General features: G+C 45.2%; 1 protein-coding gene across 1 annotated transcript in view; it reads right to left on the bottom strand.

Annotated features, from left to right (window-relative positions):
- WNT5B (Wnt family member 5B) overlaps positions 1-17085 on the bottom strand; it is a 55189-nt gene that overhangs the window by 17165 nt on the left and 20939 nt on the right. The gene's annotated exons all lie outside the window — the stretch shown is intronic.

Below are 17085 nucleotides of genomic sequence, written 5' to 3' on the forward strand. Positions count from 1 at the left end.
GAGGTGTATGTGTGTATAGCCACGCATACATGTTTTGGGTCTGTTTCTATAGGGAATAGACAGAATGGAAAGTTTATCTCCCTGAGTCTGGGGAGGAAGGAAGTTATGTATGGATGAATGGCTTTTCCATGACAAACAATGAGTCTGCACAGACATGGTGTGATGTCACCTAAGGAATTTCCAAGCCAGCCTCAGATACAGAAAACCTTTTCGCTGGCAGAGATGAGAGCGTGCCACCTTTCCATCTCGCCACAGCCAGAAAGAAGAACTAGGGCAAGGGGAAAAAAATAAAAGCCCTCACTGTCTCACACACACACAAGGCATGTGCCATGTAAATAGATGACATGATGGGAGAAGTGTATCTCCAGGCTTTGCCCTCACCCTGCGGATTCTGAGAAAGGAGTAAACCATGGCGAGCCGCCCGGGTGCCTCTCCCAGCCAGGAATGTGAGACGGCAGCAGCTGATGAGGCAGTTCCACAAACACAGGTGATGTCAATGTCCGTGTGAGCTTCCCTGAGCACATGTGCACAGCCAGGACACAGCACCAGGCAGCCCTGCACTGGTGTCCCACCGACAGCACCATGGCATGGTGGAAAATAAAACCTTCCCAGCTGGGAAAGCCTGGGAGATGCTCACGTGAACCTTGGTCCAGAAACACATGGCATTAATGGCATATCTCATTTTAAATATTAATATGCACAGGCAGACGATGATTAATAACAGTAAAGTGTTATGAATACTGCTGGCAGCAACCTGACTGCCAACAAGCACAAGCAAGTGCTTGTCATCTTGTTTGGAAACACAAGACATAAGTACTGCTGTATGGGATGAGATGGCTTATGCAGCCAGCCTAATACCCTGTCAAAGGTGGCAACTAAAGGAGTTCCTTCAGCAGGAGAGGTCTCACACTCTGAATTCTACCTAAAATCTGCTGCTGGTGAAAGCAACTGTTATTGAGCTAATATGTGAATTATGGAAGTGAGTAATTTTTAAGGTGCTGGAAATAATTTCTTCAGTGGCTGTGTTTTTGACTTCAGAAACAGTGATAATAGCAGGTGAGGCATTGCTGCAGGGATTTAGGCTCAGCCAGCAACTTCCACAGCAAAAGCTGAAGAGCACTTGCCTGGTGGTCTGAAGAATAGGATCTTCCCCTCCTGTGTTGGTTTCTACTTGCCACCAAAATCCTGAATGCAAGACTTTGATTTTGTAAATAAAAAGCTTGGGTTATTTTTTAAGCCCAACTGCAGGACAGGTTCAAACAGCTTTGAGAAGCTGTTAGCTCAAGCAGGGCTGGGTGGGAGATATCAGTGAAATTTTGTGAGGATGAGAGGTGGGGTGAAGCAGGGCTGCTCTGGGCTGGGATGAACAGAGTCAGTGAAGCATTAGGTAGGACCAACCTCACTGCAGGCACACCACCCTCCTGGCCATCATCCCTGTCCATCCTTCCCCATCCAAGTGACTCCAAACCAGCAGGAGCCTACTTACACCAACTCAGACCACTCCTGCTGCACTAGGAGGAGGAAGAAGAGCAGGAGGAAGAACTCCAAAACCACGGGTTGCTCTTACTTCTATGGTAAAAGGTCCCATCCCACCCCTTCCATTGGGCATGGATCACTCAAACAGCAGAAGTGAACCTGCTTGAACACTGCAGGTCCGATGCTTGCACCCAGAGCACTAGGGATCACCTGGGCCAAGTAAGGAGCTGTTGTCTGAAAACAGGACATGAATCTCAACCCTTAAATGTTTAATGCTCCTAAGAGGGCAGAACAGTGGCAGCAAGCCTTCATCTTTGTAAGCCTTGGCATTCTGCTGCATTCAACAGTCTGCTGCCCTAGGCAACTGTCTCCTGTGTTGGCTGGCTGCCTGAAATTTGTACCTGTGTTTGCCTTTGTTCACTCTTCAGAGGTGACAACTGTGCATGAAGCATAAATTTACACATCCAGCTTCCAAAGTCACAGAGAAGCAGTTGGAGAGCTATCACTGCTTTCCCAACACTGTCCCTGCCATGTTTGCTGGAGGGAAGCTGCAAGACTCCAAGAAGGGGAGGTCACGTCCATGAGATCATTTGCAAAGACTTGGCAGACCGTGAAAAGAGTTGAACCCTTGCTGGAAGACAGCCCTGATAAATGAGAAAGGGAGGGTTACTCATGCAAATTCCTTGTCCTACCATTATTGTTTCTTAAAAATTCAGGATGTCCCCAAATGTGACACAGATCTTTACTGAGTACTATAAGGAGTGCTGAAAGAAAACATCACTTCCACATAACTCCAGCATTCCTCATTTCTGCAATTTGTCTGATTTCTTCTGGTCTGGGGAGAGCTGGACATACATTCTTGCTGTAATGACCAAGAGCTTGAGTTCCTGTTTATTCTTGCAGCTTGACTGGAGTTCAAGGCTTGCTTTTAACGCCTCGCAATGTCCAGTGCATCCAGGAACACTTTCTGCTTTTCTGACACAAGACACTTCTCCAGATGTGAAGGATGTTCACTGGAGTAGAGTCTCCTCTGCTTTAGGAGCCAGTAGAGATGCACTGCCCAGTGTCATGGTTTAACTCCTCTTCCTCCTCCTCACCCCAGTTTGTATTGCTGAGCACAACTTCATGGGGTCTGGGGTATCCCTTTGGCCAGTTGGGATCAGCTGTCCCAGCTGTGTTCATTCCCAAATTCCTGAGCTCCCCCAGCCCACTCAGTGGCAGGGTGGGGTGAGAGGCAGGAAAGGCCTTGACTCTGAGCAAGCCCTGCTCTGCAATAACCAAAATATCCTGGAATTATCAATGCTGTTTTCAGCACAAATCCAAAACACAGCCCCATACCAGCTACTATGACGAAAATTACCTTTACTCCAGCCAAAACCAGCACACCCAGGAAGGAGGCTTTCCATGTGCTGCTCCAAGGGGAATCCCTGCCCTCTGGTTCTGTGCCATGGACCTGCTGCTGACAGCATCAAGAGATGTATCATAACGTCCTGCTATCCATCTGCTTCTGGCAGACAGGCCTTAACCACAGCTCTTACTAAGACTTCAGGAATCTCATTAAAGTCACATACTTGCCCATTCAGCTGAACCAGTTTTAGAGGGAGTGTAGATTAAAAAAAAAAAAAAAAAAAAAAAAAAAAAAAAAAAAAAAAAAAAAAGAAAAAGAAGCCCAAATCACTTGAAGGTAAATTGCAGTCAATCATCTTTTATCTCACCACACCCTGACTAGTCTGGTTCTGTGCTGCTCCCCTGCTCCAGCCTGTCCTCTCTCAGCACTGCACCACCACATTGCTGTGCTGGTGTCACCCTTCCCAGATCTAAATGCATTCATTTATTTGTATTGCAATTATTACTTAAGCAGCAACTGGAGCCACCTCCATGGGTCCAGACACAGCTGGGGTGTTACAGAAGGTGTAATAAAACCTTCTTAAAGTATCCCAGTGTATCATGTCTGCCCTTTTGTCTTGACATTGCCTCGCCTCACTGAATTATAACGCGCTGTCTGCCTCTGCTGGAAAGGCAGATTATTCCTGCTTATATCCTGCTTGTTTCTTTTGGTACTTACAGGCTCGGTTTTATCTCCTGATGTGCTCATGCAGTACCTTTTTCTGCATCTCATCACCTGTCACCCCTGCTGACAGATCCAGATTTCCTTTCACCACTACCTTGCCCTTTCATTTTTCCATGACTCCCCTGGCCAATGACATCCAGCCTCACTGTCACCAGGGCATGTAGTGCAGCAAATGCCAAGATATACCTGCCAGTCTCAGCAGACTCAGTGACAGCTGTCCCTGAAGTGCCTCACAAGGGAGAGCAAGAATGGAGGAAGCTTGCAAATAAATCAGACAACCAAAGTGGCCAGATACTAAACACTTTCGCCATTTAAAACCAGAATATTTACAAAGGATAATGACTCTATGAATAAAACAATTTCTCATTTGTGAAACATACAAAATATATGTATAGCCTAATGAACATTGTCATTTTCAACACAGTATTTCATGACAGGCAATGAGCTCACTTGGAGCAAGACCATCTCACCCGCTACAAGAAAAGAAGTAAACTCCAAAGATTTATCAGGACATGATCCTCCTTCCTCTCAAGGGGATTCAGTGGTACTCATATTCACTCTACAGCAGATTAAATCCTAGTGTTGAGCCAGCCTGGTCCACTGAGACCAGCACAAGATGTCCCAAAGAAAAGTGCAAGAGACTCAGCAGAAACTGCATATGCTGAAACAAGGCTGATTTCGATTTTTTGAAATCAAGAAAGAAGCAACACAGACCCATCCCTGCAGGTATATAGCTGTCTGGAAACTCTCCACATTTGTGATATTCCCATGGACAGATCCAAGCCATCCAGTTCCATTTTACATGAGAAATCTATTTGCATGTTGGCAGCCTCAGCTGAGAGCCAGAGTCCTAAACCAGGACATGTCTAGTCCAAATTCTGCACTTCTTGTTCCCACGACTACTATAATACCAGGGTTTCTGGGGCTTCAGCAATCATCCATCATCACAAACTGAAAACTTCTTAGCGTCCTCTATTCATATGGGAAAGTCCCATAAGAAATGAGACCAGTTCTACTATGTATAATTATAAATCTAACAAATCTAGATACATGTATTTGAAAGAAGTACCAAGCATTATCCTCTGCTGACCGACCAGCAGCTTATTTAAGTTGCCCACAGAGCCACAGCTTCCTTGCCAGACAAGCACCCCATCTCCTCCAATTGCACTAACAATTACATCTTCAGAAAATGTTCCCCAGGCCCCCTCAAAGGAGCCATGGGGGTCAGGTTGAAACACAAGCCCAGGCAGGATTAGGAAGCCCAACGCTGCTGGTCTTCAACATCATTTCCAAGAATGAAGGACTCCATCCCTTTAGGCCATCTAGCTAATGTCCCAAATGTTAAATTTACACAAATTTAACAAACTCTAGAGGAGAGTAAGACATGAGAACAGTGAAAAGAAGAACATACATCCCTTCTTTTTTTTCCAGAGGCCAGTCCTGGGAGCTGGTTTGCTATCTGCTCTATCTGACCACAGCACAGACCCCTCAATGACAGTGACAGGAGGGCAGCCCTGGCCCTGCTGGGAGCTGATGCTGCCTGCAGGATTTGTGTGAGAACTCCATGCTCAGACTACGGTGGTGAAGAGCACAGCCATCAGCCCTCCTTGGAGGTTAGGAAGCATAAGAACACAAAGTTCTGTGACAACATGAGCAAGGAGGCAGAGCAAGGCAATCCAAGTCAAAGCAACTCCTCTGCAGAGATTTTGGGACAGGCCAGGGGATGGAAACAGTTGGATGACTTTAAGTGTTCTCTTCCTCACTCTCATCTTGGAAAGCACAGAGCACCTTCATCCTCCCTAAAGGGCTGTCCAGCTACTCCCATCCCAGTGGAGCCATCCCAAACCAAGATTTATGTCCCACATCTCACAGGCCTGGACTTCATTTTTGCTCTGGATAGAGATTCCTTTTAGCTTGTTCCACACTCTGTAATCATTACATCAACTGCCAAAGGAAATCAAACATTCAAAGTACAGTTGAGCTGTTGCTGCAGTGGTTCTTCATTCTCCCGGAGTGGATGACTGGAGGAAATGGAGATGCACTGATTACTGCTGTGTGTTGCACATTCTGCACCTCAGTGAAGGTCACAGGGACCAGCCTCAGACTGGGTCAGACCAAGACCCTCCTGTCAGTAAATCACTGCCAACAAAGCTTGACATGTACACTGCCAAAGGAAACAGTAAACCATTGGAATAAATCCAAATTCATTATAATTTTACCCTTCCTAACAGACTCTTCAAAGAGGTTCTTATAAAGTCTAGTCTAATAAAAATAATAATGGTCAGCTTTTCCTCAACTCTAGACTTGGAAAGCAAGCACATACACCCATCCCTTAAACCCCACAACCCCAACAGCCACTATTTTTCCTTACAGAAAGAGAAAGAGAGGGGCAGGAGGGGCTGAGTGACAGGCTGGAACAGTAAAACCGTGGTGCAGATTTACTCCATTCAGTAAAGCATTAAACCAGGTGCCTGAAAGTAAGAATATCCCTACTCATTTTTGCTGAATTGGGATCAAAATTAAAATCTGTTTGCTTTCTCTGTTCTTTCAACCATCAAATACTTCTGCTGTCAATTAAAGATTGCTCCTGCTCAGATACAGTGGATTCAAATACAGAACATTTTGGGAATAATGCCCAAGTGTATAACTGCATCATCTTCATAGTTTTCACAAATAAAAAAGAGAAAAAGCTTTTTTTTTTTCAAGCATGCTTACTGTATTTTATATTAAAAATAAATTTATTAAAGGTTGAAGCACCATAAATAAAGCCCTGTATGTATCAGGAGATTACACCAATTTAACCAATTTCAGAACTTATCTTCTATACTGTCACACTTCAATGAAGGAATTTCCTGTTAATTCTGGGTGCAAGAGATTTAAGCTAAACCTATTCAAAGTGTCTGGGGAATAGAGTGCATATACATTTGTACCAAAAAGGAGATTATTTTATATCTCAGCTTCATGCTAGCACCAATCACTTACATGCAATTTGAACTGCAGAACATAAAGGTATCCTGTTACAGATCTTGTTTGTAAGTTCACTGCCACAGGCCCAGGGCACAACTGCACAGAGAATGAACATCAGCCTCTGGACAGGAACTACACAAAGCTAAGATGCTGCCAAAGCCTCTGTGTTATCAGGTCAAGGCCCTGAAGTGCAAGAACATGATAGCAAAAAAGGGAAAAGAAAAAATCAGTGTGTTAAAAAGCTGATAACAAAGCATTAGCTTGAAAGATGGCTCTAAAATTACCTGATTTGTAAAAGATGAAGCTTCCAGTATTTGTGCTAGCATTTGCTGCTTTGTAAATCCTTCCCAAAAAGGAAAAAAAGAACAACTGGAAAAGCAACTGAAGCTGCTAGTGCACTTTATTCAAATTTGTCCATTTTCATGGACTTTGCCTCAGTTTTCAAAGCATATTATATAGATATTTTAACTGCCAAAGTTATCCAAAAGCTTTCCAAAAAAAGCTGTGCTTTTTTCCTGCTCCTCTCGCCAACACGAACTATAATGTGACATTTTGGTGCAGACACCAGAATAGCATCCATCTCCTCCTCCCACAGCTCTGCCTGCCCAGCAGGGCTAACCAAAATCAAAACTTGCTTTACATCAACACAGCCAGTGCAAGTTGTCACCAGCCTGGCTTTCCACCCATGGGGAGGCTTTCTGAGCACATCCTGAACTCCACCAGTGAAAATTTCATCCTCCAAATAGCTCAGCCCACACCTAGGCTTCAAAACAAGGAATCAGATTTCAGAGGTGCCTGTGGAAAACTCTGTTTTTCCTTTCCTGCTTTGGACATGAAAAATGTTGTAGCTACCAGAAATGTAACTCCAAGGGGTTAAATTATCTGGAAAAAGTAGGTGCTTATCTAACACCTCATCTACTCAGAAAGCAGTGTACAAGCCCATGAGTGACTGGCACCAGAGAATTTGGCTCAGAGTTGTTCTGAGAGTCCAGATTGCAAAACCCACATTTTGCAGCCCTTCAAATATGGATTTAAAAGTCCCTGTTCCCACAGCAGGTGCAGCTAGGCTGGATAAGCCTGCCCAGTTCTGATCACTACGATCCTGCAAATTTCAGAAAAGTATTTGGATATTTTGATATTAGTGTATATAATTGTTAATTATTCACACTAAATACTATATGTAAATAATTAAATATTGTTATTATTTAGTCCATGCTCACACTAAACCTTGTGCAGAACTTAGCACACACAACTGAACAGTCTACAGGAGGTGGCTTTTTCTAAAACAAAAAAAAAGTGTTTATTTTCCCTCTGAAACTATAGGGAAAACACATACTCAGTGGGAGAAATCCAGCAGGTTAAGTTCTTCCAACTGCCACTCAAATAGAGAAAATTACAATTATCTATTTTACACTACAATCCAAAGTCCTGAAATTCTTTCCCCAACCTCTTGAACATATTTATTCTCTCTGGCAATATGCTATTGAGTAAGTGGACTAGACAGGCATAGGGAATTTCTGTAGGTGGAACAGCTGTACATCTGGAATGCAACCTCTGCTTTACTGGACAACTACTAAGTTCTTGCAAAGAAAAATATGTTTGTTCTGCAAAAAAAAAAACAAAAACAAAACCAAAAACCACCCCAGTGTGTCCACAGAGAAGATAGGAATTGCTCGTCTTGCAGGAGAGGGAAGCAGGCTGCATTTCACACAGGGGTTAGAGGTTTGCCTGCAGGTGTGGACCTCAGAAAGCTGCTGTGTGAGGCTATGTGCACCATCCTTGCAGCAGACAAGGTGTAGGATGAAAGAGGGAATTGCCTGAGTCTCTACACTGCAGGGGAAGCAAGAAATCCTATTAAGGATTTATGCTGTTCCAGCAAAATAACTTCCTCTCTTGAAGCAGAAGCCAGCTTTTTCACTGTCTTGACTTTGCTCGTGCTGACAGCATGCAGTTCTTCAGTCAAGCCCAGTGCCAACTTTGTACTGAGAGATTCAGCATCAGGAAATGGGCTAGCAAGGCTCCTGCTCCTGCTCCCAGGCACAATTTCATTTGCCTCTGAGATGCACTTGCAAGACTTTGAGTGAACACTTGCAGAGAGAAAGAAGTTATTTACTACACGAATGGGTTTGAAAACACAGTGATGTGCACATTCAAAAATATGTTCTAGGGAAGGCATGCCTGGGAGATGTCTGAGGAGACATTTGTGCGTGGTGTGTAATAATTATAATGTGTTTTCATTTACACAGTGTCTCCTCCACACACAATGGAATGCAGCAAAATGTAACTAAAACCACATATCCTCACAAATAAAGGGACAGAGAGAGAGAGAGTTTCATTCAATGGTTAAACAAAAAAATCTGTTTAATGTCACTTTGGGGATTACAGGAACTGGAGTAAAACAAACATCCAGAAGAAACTTTGAGGGGTTGCCTCAGGAAAAGCACGTGTGTGCCACCATATCTGCATATTCAATATGTCTTGCTGGGACAGCTTGGGAAAAATAGGAAGCTGGAAATTTTCAGTGTGGGAATTAGATGGAAGAATGTGAACCATTCTAAACAAAACAGAGTGGAGTTGCCAGCTGACTTGCTAAAATGCCAGTGCTCTCTAGGATCCCTTGAAACAGAGCTGAGGACTGGCCCTGCTGCTCAGGGAGTGGGTAGGGAGCCAGGAGATTTGGGCTGGATCCTGGCCCTGCAACAAACCCAGCATGTGACGCTGGGAAGTCATTCAGCTCTCAGCTTCCAAAACCTGATTCCATGCCTGCACTTCTGGGCACCTAGAGTGAGACAGCGAGAGCCCAAACACCCCAGACCTCAAACAGGGGTAAGCTGCAGGTACTCACTGCCCATCCATGAGGATCACACACTTTGGGGCTCAGTTTCATCATGGATGGAGCAGGGCTAAAACCTGCAAAGGAACCTGAAATGCTACAAACCTCCAGGAAGGTATTACATGATTAGACACCTTTTGCCACATGGATATGCAAAGGACTATTAATGAGTTACCTGGTGCTTCCCACATCCTGTGGCAATTATTGCCATTCTATAAATATTTTCAAGACTTTTTGTTTATGTTTCCTACTTCAGGGCATCAAGGAGTAATCTCCTCACAAAAAGATTCACTGTTCCAAAAGAAACCTAAAGAATACAGATCAGGATTGCTGGCAAAAAGCGTGGAACAACAACACTGACAAGACCAGGAAAATACTGGATCTCAAGGGTGAAACAGTGGAAAGAAAGAGGCTTTTCCACATAATTTAGTCAGCATGTATGCTGGGGGAATAAAAAACAGAAGTAAAAGCCATATTTCTAGCTTATACTTTTCTGTATGCACACATTTAAAAAAATTTGGAACGATCAGAACTAGAGAAAGTTGAATTCTCTTTGTACCTGAGGGGGGTCTGGTCACACATTAATTTACATTATACTGTAGGCAAAGGTTTATTATGTTTTTTTTAAATTAAAAGTGTAGACACAAGTTGAAAGAACTAGTTAAAACAGATCTTGTTCTACTCATTTCCACCTCTAGCATGGTGAACTCTGTACTTTCTTCCTGCCCTGTTTGTGCCTGCCCTTAATTTTACCCCCACATTTCCAGAGAGCATTTCCAAGATTTTTGTCGTGCACAGATAGGTAACACGTGCTGGTGAATTTAATTGCCTTAATGGGGTTTTAGAGTTTCCACATGAACCCAAGAACAGAAGCAAGAACAAAAGAAGTTTCTGAAAGGGATGTCCCTTTGCAACCATTTTTTTGTGCACCCATTATGGTTGTACCAGATAACTTTCAGAAAATCAGGGGAATTTAGCACAAACAATCTCTGCACTGGTACTTCCAGGATTAAAATGTTACAGTAACCTTCCTTTGGCCAATGCAATCCAAATCTTCCATTAAATATAACATTCTATTTTGTGTCTTTAGCCCGCCTTCCTTATAAAACTGTATTTTCTAACTCTCACCTTTGTGCCAAGCTCTAACTGTGAATCTCATTTTCACAGCATGTTTCCAAAACAGTATTGCCCTATTTTTCAGTTTTCCTCCAAGAACTTACTTCAGAGCCAGTGCTCAGAAGGCAAGTGACATAACTTGGTCCAATTCAAGTGAATTGCCAATTTCAGAATGCCATTTACTACCTGAAAATGTGCTGGTGGCCACGGTCCAGAGAGGGAGGAGTCAAAACAATGCTGCAGTAATCCATGGGTACAAAAATCTTGTGTTTTGAGAGCCACACAGCTACATCAGTACCCTCCCCAAGCTGAGCTCACCCTCTTGTGAGGCTACCTTCCACTTTCACTGTGGCAAGAATATTTTAATTACTTGTCCCTGGCCCTCACTCTGGGGGGGCCCAGGCAAGGCTTGACTGGAAAGCCCAGAGCCTGATGTCTTTTCTTCCTTGCAGCTTCTGACAGAGAGCACAGGGAGCAGCTTCCCTGACAGCCAAACTCCCCTTACTCACAGGCCAGTAATGCTACACCTGCCCTGACTGCAGAGAGAGATGCTCTGCCCAGAGCATCTCCCCATCCCAGGGTGAACGTGCTGGCTGCCAGTGGAGCTGCACACACAGAGCATTCATCCACCTCTGCTGGCTTTTGCACTAAACAGCTGTTACAAAGGCAGATTTCACAGACCTGCTGCTGTAACAGGTACCACACAGCATGTCAGACACACATGTTTCTGCTGTGACTGCAGGGGCTGTCCCTATTAGATCAAGTTGTAGAGGTCTCAGAGTTCAATCCCCAGGAATGGCTTATGAAAGCAATTACCACCTGAAAGGTCTCTTTGTTTTTGTGCCACTGCTTTTAATAATAACGATTGCATCAGATATTTTCTGCCATCTCCATCTTCTTTGGTGCTGCTGAGGAAGAACTGACAAAGCCCAACACTTAAAATAGCACCCAAGACTTAAAATAGCACCCAATACAATGAACTGCAAACACTTCAGGTTTGAGGTTTTACATCCTGCCCTCCCAAAGCACTTTCCCTTTGATGATTTTAACCATTGAGTACCAAGCTCCATGTGAGCCCTGAAGGGTGGGACATGCATGGCCAAACCAGGGAATTGCCCGTGGGCAGGGGCCCAGGTCACCTGCTCCGAGCACCAGACAGTCCTGTCCCACAGAAGCAGACAGACAGACAGACAGACATGAAAGGCACATGGCATTCGAGGGAGTTGTCTGGACAGTCACAAATTGTTTTGATTCTTCAAGCAATCCTTTCATTTACGCTTGGTTCAGTCTGTTACAGCAGCAACAATTGCTGGACAATTTACCAGCAAAACTGGGAATATAATCCTGTCCTCCCACACTTCACAGCCTCTGCCCATTCCCCCTCACATCAGCAGAGTTGTGTTCTTGTCAGCTACTGACTGAAGTAAAAACAAGACCTGAAGAAAATACCCAAATCCAAAAGGCTCTAATCTATAGCTGGAGTCTGCACTGAGACATTAGCTCTGAATTTTGCCCCAGCATCTAACCACATATCCACACTACACTGTATTTTGAATTAATCACCCAATTCCAGTAAATACATGGCACATGAGAATTACTTTGGGACAAACCATGTAATCCTAAAATACATCCTCATGTAGCACCTATTAGAGACATGAAGCCTGCAAAGTAAAAAAACCCAGTTTGTTTTTTAAGGAAAGCTTCATAGTGACCCAGTCTTCAAAACAAAGCTCAATAGGCAAAAGGACCCCAGTATTACAATTTCCAAAAACCCTCTGAGCAGTTAAATCAGTTGTATTATCTGATCAAAAAATGAAAGATCATAAAAATAAAAAAAACAGCATGAATTCCAAAGGGAATCCACTCACTGAACACCCTTTGCTGATTTATATATGTGTGTGTGTGCATGCACACAGATATGCACATGTGCAACACAGAATCATTGAGAAGTTTGGTTTGGAAGGGACCTTGAAAGGCCACCTAGTCCAACCCCCTGCAATGACATGGGACATCTTCACCTGGACCAGGTTGCTCAGAGTCCTGTCCAACCTGACCTTTAATGTTTCCAGGAATGCAGCAGCCACCATCTCTCAGTAAAAAACTTGTATCCTGTCTAAATTGACTCTCCTTTAGTTTAAAACCATAAACTACTGTCCTATTGCAACAGTCCCAAAAAGACTCTTTTGGTTTCATTTATACATAAAAAAACATTCCCCAAATTGAATTTGAAGAAGCTCCACTAAACCAACTTTAAACCCACTTTAAGACCATGGGTTGTGTCAAACTTAGTTGATTTTATTGGTCAGATTTTATTCAAATCTGATGAAGAAGGTCTGGAAGCCAACTTGTGAAGGACAACTGTGGCTGCATCTAAGTTTAAATGGATCAAAAGAGAGAGAAGGGTTAGCTGGGCATGGGCTTTATTGTCCAAGTGATTTTGCATCACTTCTGTCCTGCAGTGCCAATGGCCACTGCCCAGAGGCAAAAGCAAAGCCAAAGGCTACAAAGATTCCTGTGGGTAAATTGACAAGTTTTTCATTCTGCAGCTGAAGCTGTGAAAATGCAGAAAGCACATGGAGTAGGGTGGCAGAAGAAAAGTAAGGATAAAGGACTCTGTTATCTCTTAAATGACTAATATGAGCCAGAAGTTACCCTGCAAACTGACAGGCAAAAGTAACACACAAGGCCAGGCTGAGATGGGAGCTAGAGAGAGACCTGGTGGATGTTACACCCAACCATGCAGGATGGACAACAGTGCAGCTTTATCAGCACGAGCTGCTTCCAATCACAGAGGCCACGAGTGAGTTATGTGAATCCTCCTGAACCCCTGCCAAGCAAAACTGTACAGCCTCCACTGAATAGTGGTGTAACAGGAGGAAAAAAGTGAAGCATTTATCTGGCAAGTGCTTTCTGAAAGAGAGCATGGCTGTCAGGAGCTGCTTGAGGAGCTGGAATGCTAGGGATGGTTCCAGGGGGATGGAGCAGCCATGAGTGCCTAAGAGACAGGCAGGGATTTTTAATAAAATGCAGTTTATCACATGGTGATTACCACCTCCTATTTATACCACATGAGATCATGAAAAACATGGCACATATTCCTTTACTCCTGGAAACACAAAGTCAACCCAACAGCCATGTGATAAATTGGCCCTTTTCACGCACTTTGTACTTTGTCTTTCCAAACCTCTATTTCCAAACATCGGTCACTTAGGCTGGCAAATAAAAATCTGCTGGAAGAGTAACTTCTGTGCCTTCCTCTCCCCCAGATCAACACTACAGTAGATTAGGATTACGAATCCAAATTCCAGGCTGTTCCACTCAACATGTAAATCTTAACTGTTCACAAGGAAGGACAGATGGTCTAAGTATATAAGAAGTAAGAAAGAGAACTTTAGAGTCTCCAGGAAATGCTTCATCTATTTCTAACTTCTGCTGGCTCCACACAAGAGACACTACAGACACAATGTGCCAAGATATAAAGAAAAAAGTATTTCAGGTAAGCTGTTCTGCCTTGAAGAGCACACCTTTTCCTGCTCCCCTTCAAATGTGGTTTGAAAGGCTTAGGGAGAGGAAATTCCACATTATTTCCATGCTAAGATTCCGCAGCTGAGTTTGGGATAACTCTGTGAAAGGCTTCATTAGCACTCCTTGAGAATGACTTGTAGAACTTGCTTGTAGCTTTGCCAGTTATGAGTAATGCAACAATCCCTGAGACACTTCTGTGCCACATTTCCTTCACACATTGCCTGATGTCTGCTGGACTCAGCCTTCCTGTGAGGGATCCCACTGCCTCCAGACAGGGAATCCCTGCCACGACAGGCCTGTGAGATGCCACACCTTTATCTTTACTCCACGGAAATTCTCCATTTCTGTTGAGATGCTCTACAGCTGATCTGAACACAGCCTATCTGCAGAGAAAAAAAATCTATTGCCCCCAATCTTTTGCTCATTAACCAAAGTCTCAATAGCACAAAGTGCAAAAATAATACCACAAAGGTATAGCTCCTGTGTGTGACTGCAGCTCCACAATCACTAAATCCAGGTCTGTGCATTGCTGGATCCCCCAGGAGCACAAATTTCATCGGGATCAGGCCAAGGCATGTGATCAGGCTGCTGCTGAATGAGCCAGAGCTCAGGATGCAGGGCCAAGCCCAATCCTGCTCTGGCCAGGAGCCAGGCACAGGGGTGCAGACGATACCTGATCTGGCTGGAGCTCAGCACACTGACACCTGAGCCGGCATAAAGTCTGCTGGTAAAAAGTTAACCTGTCAAAAACTTCTTGAATTAACTCGAGCAGGCAGGGTGAATGAATACCAGGTCAGAGCTTCACATCATGTGGCCACCCCATTTTGGAGCCAATAATAGGAGCTGCACTGCTGGCTGTTGTTGCTCTGCCAAACCACAGCCAAATGTTGATAGTGATGTTTATATGCATGGGGAACTCAGTGCAGGATCAGGGCCTCAGAGTCCTTCAACTCGCCTTGCCTCCAACTTAAAGCAAAAAGGAAGGAAAAAAGCAGAGTGAAACCTAAATGTTTAACCTCTAAGTAGTCAAGAGAATCCACTAATATGGAATCTGTATGTGAAGGTGGAGCCATGACTGCTTCTGTAGCAGATAAATTTAAATGATAATTAAAATGGAGCCTATTCCTTCAGGTCAGTGAAGGCATCAGTACAGCAAACACATCAGTAACTAGGCTGATTTGTGCAGTATTTTAGCAATCCAGACAGTGTTAAAAAGACACCCTGTCATGTTGAACAAACTTAACTTTTTCTTTACAAAGAAAGGGTAGTCCTGCTCTTCTGAAACTGTTTTGAAAAGCCTTACCTGATCTCTGGTAGAACTTAAGCCATTTTTAACACTGCTGCAATATTGCCTAGTGTTGAGATGTACATGGCTACCATTACACAAGGCTATAGACAAATAGGAAACATGGTTTTCAAACATTCTTTCTTGAAATTATTGGAAGTCACTGGAAATTGCTTGGTTTATGGGAGTATCTCAACCATTTTCAGAGCTAGTTCAAGGAGGCCATCAGCTGAAAGCCATTTTCAGAAGATTTTCTATTTCCCATTACAGAGGCCCTAAAACAATCCATGCAGAGATGTACAGCAACCTTGACAGCTACCCAGAGCTCTGAGTTGTTTACAGCCCTGTCCTATCGCTCCTGCAGGCATGCCTGGACAGGGAGTTCCCAAACTTTGCTCCTCAAGGCTGTCACACTGCCTCATGGCCATGCTGCCCACCACAGCAGCCAGTGCTCCAGCAGGCAGGGGTGAGGCACCATCCACCTTCTCCTTGCTACCTTCCACAGCTGCACAGACCTCTGTCCCTCCTCATGGGGCCTGGGGCTCCCAGAGAGCTCGAGGAGTTACCAGCCAGCCCAGCATGGCCTTGGCAAACCTCAGTGCAGAGGTGGCCCAGTGGCAGATATGGGGTGAAGCAAGGGGGCTGGCTTCTGTACTGAGCTGGAGTCTCCAGCTGTGCCAGGGCAGATTTAGGTTGGACATTAGGAGGAATTACTTCACAGAAAGGTGATTAGACATTGGAAGGGAGTGCTCAGGGAGGTGGTGGAGTCACTGTCCCTGGAGGTGTTTAAGGAAGACTGGATGTGGCACTCAATGCCATGGTCTGGTTGGCCTGGTGGTGTCTGGTCATAGGCTGGACTCGATGATCTCAGAGGTCTTTTCCCACCTAACTGGGTATGTGATTCTGTGAAGCAGTGCTGCTTTCTACAGCCTTGCCACCCCTGCCCTGGTGGGGACCTGTGATCCATGGGTGACAGCACAGCACCCACCATGGCTTCTCTGCACTGACAGGGCAAGAATTAGGATTAGTAATGCATCAAGGGAAGCATGGTCAGCGGGTCAAGGGAGGTGATCCTGCCTTTTTACTCAGCCCTGGCGCACTGCATCCAGTTCTGGGCTCGTTTGTACTAGAGAGTCCTGAAGAGGGTCCAGTGAAGAGTGACACAGAGGATGAGGGGAGTGGAACATTGCTATTGAGAGAAAAGGCTGAGAAAATTTGGCCTGTTCAGCCTCAAGAAGAGATGACTGAGAAAAGACCTCATCAATGTAAGTATCTTAAGGATGAGTCAAGAGGATAGAGCCAGGCTCTTCTCGGTGACACCAAGCAATAGGACAAGAGCCGACAGGTACAAACTGATGCACAGAAAGCGCCTCCTGACCACAAGGAACAACTTCCTTCCTGTGTGGGTGCCCATGCACTGCACCAGACTGCCCACAGAGGTTGTGGTGTCTCCCTCTCTGCACAGTCTAGAGCCGTATGGATGCCACCGCGTGCCATGTGCTGGGGCCGGGCCGGGTCCTGGTGACCTCTGAGGCCGCTCGGGCCGGGCCCCGGTGACCGCTGAGGTGCCTCGGGCCGGGCCCCGGTGACGGCCGAGGCCGCTGGGGCCGGGCCCGGAGCGGCGGTGGCGCCCCCGGCGGCGGGGCGGGGCAGCGCAGCACGGCGGGAGCGGCGGGGGCGCCGCGCGGCCCGCGCTGTTTCCAGGGCGACGGCTCGCCGTGTTCCGGACCGTACCATTGCGCAAGCGGCGCGGGTGGGGGCGGGAGGGGAAACAGGCCCGGCCCGGCGCCGCCTCCTCCCCGGCTGCCTCCT

The sequence above is a fragment of the Melospiza melodia genome, chromosome 4, assembly GCF_035770615.1.
Source record: "Melospiza melodia melodia isolate bMelMel2 chromosome 4, bMelMel2.pri, whole genome shotgun sequence".
Lineage (NCBI taxonomy): Eukaryota > Metazoa > Chordata > Aves > Passeriformes > Passerellidae > Melospiza > Melospiza melodia.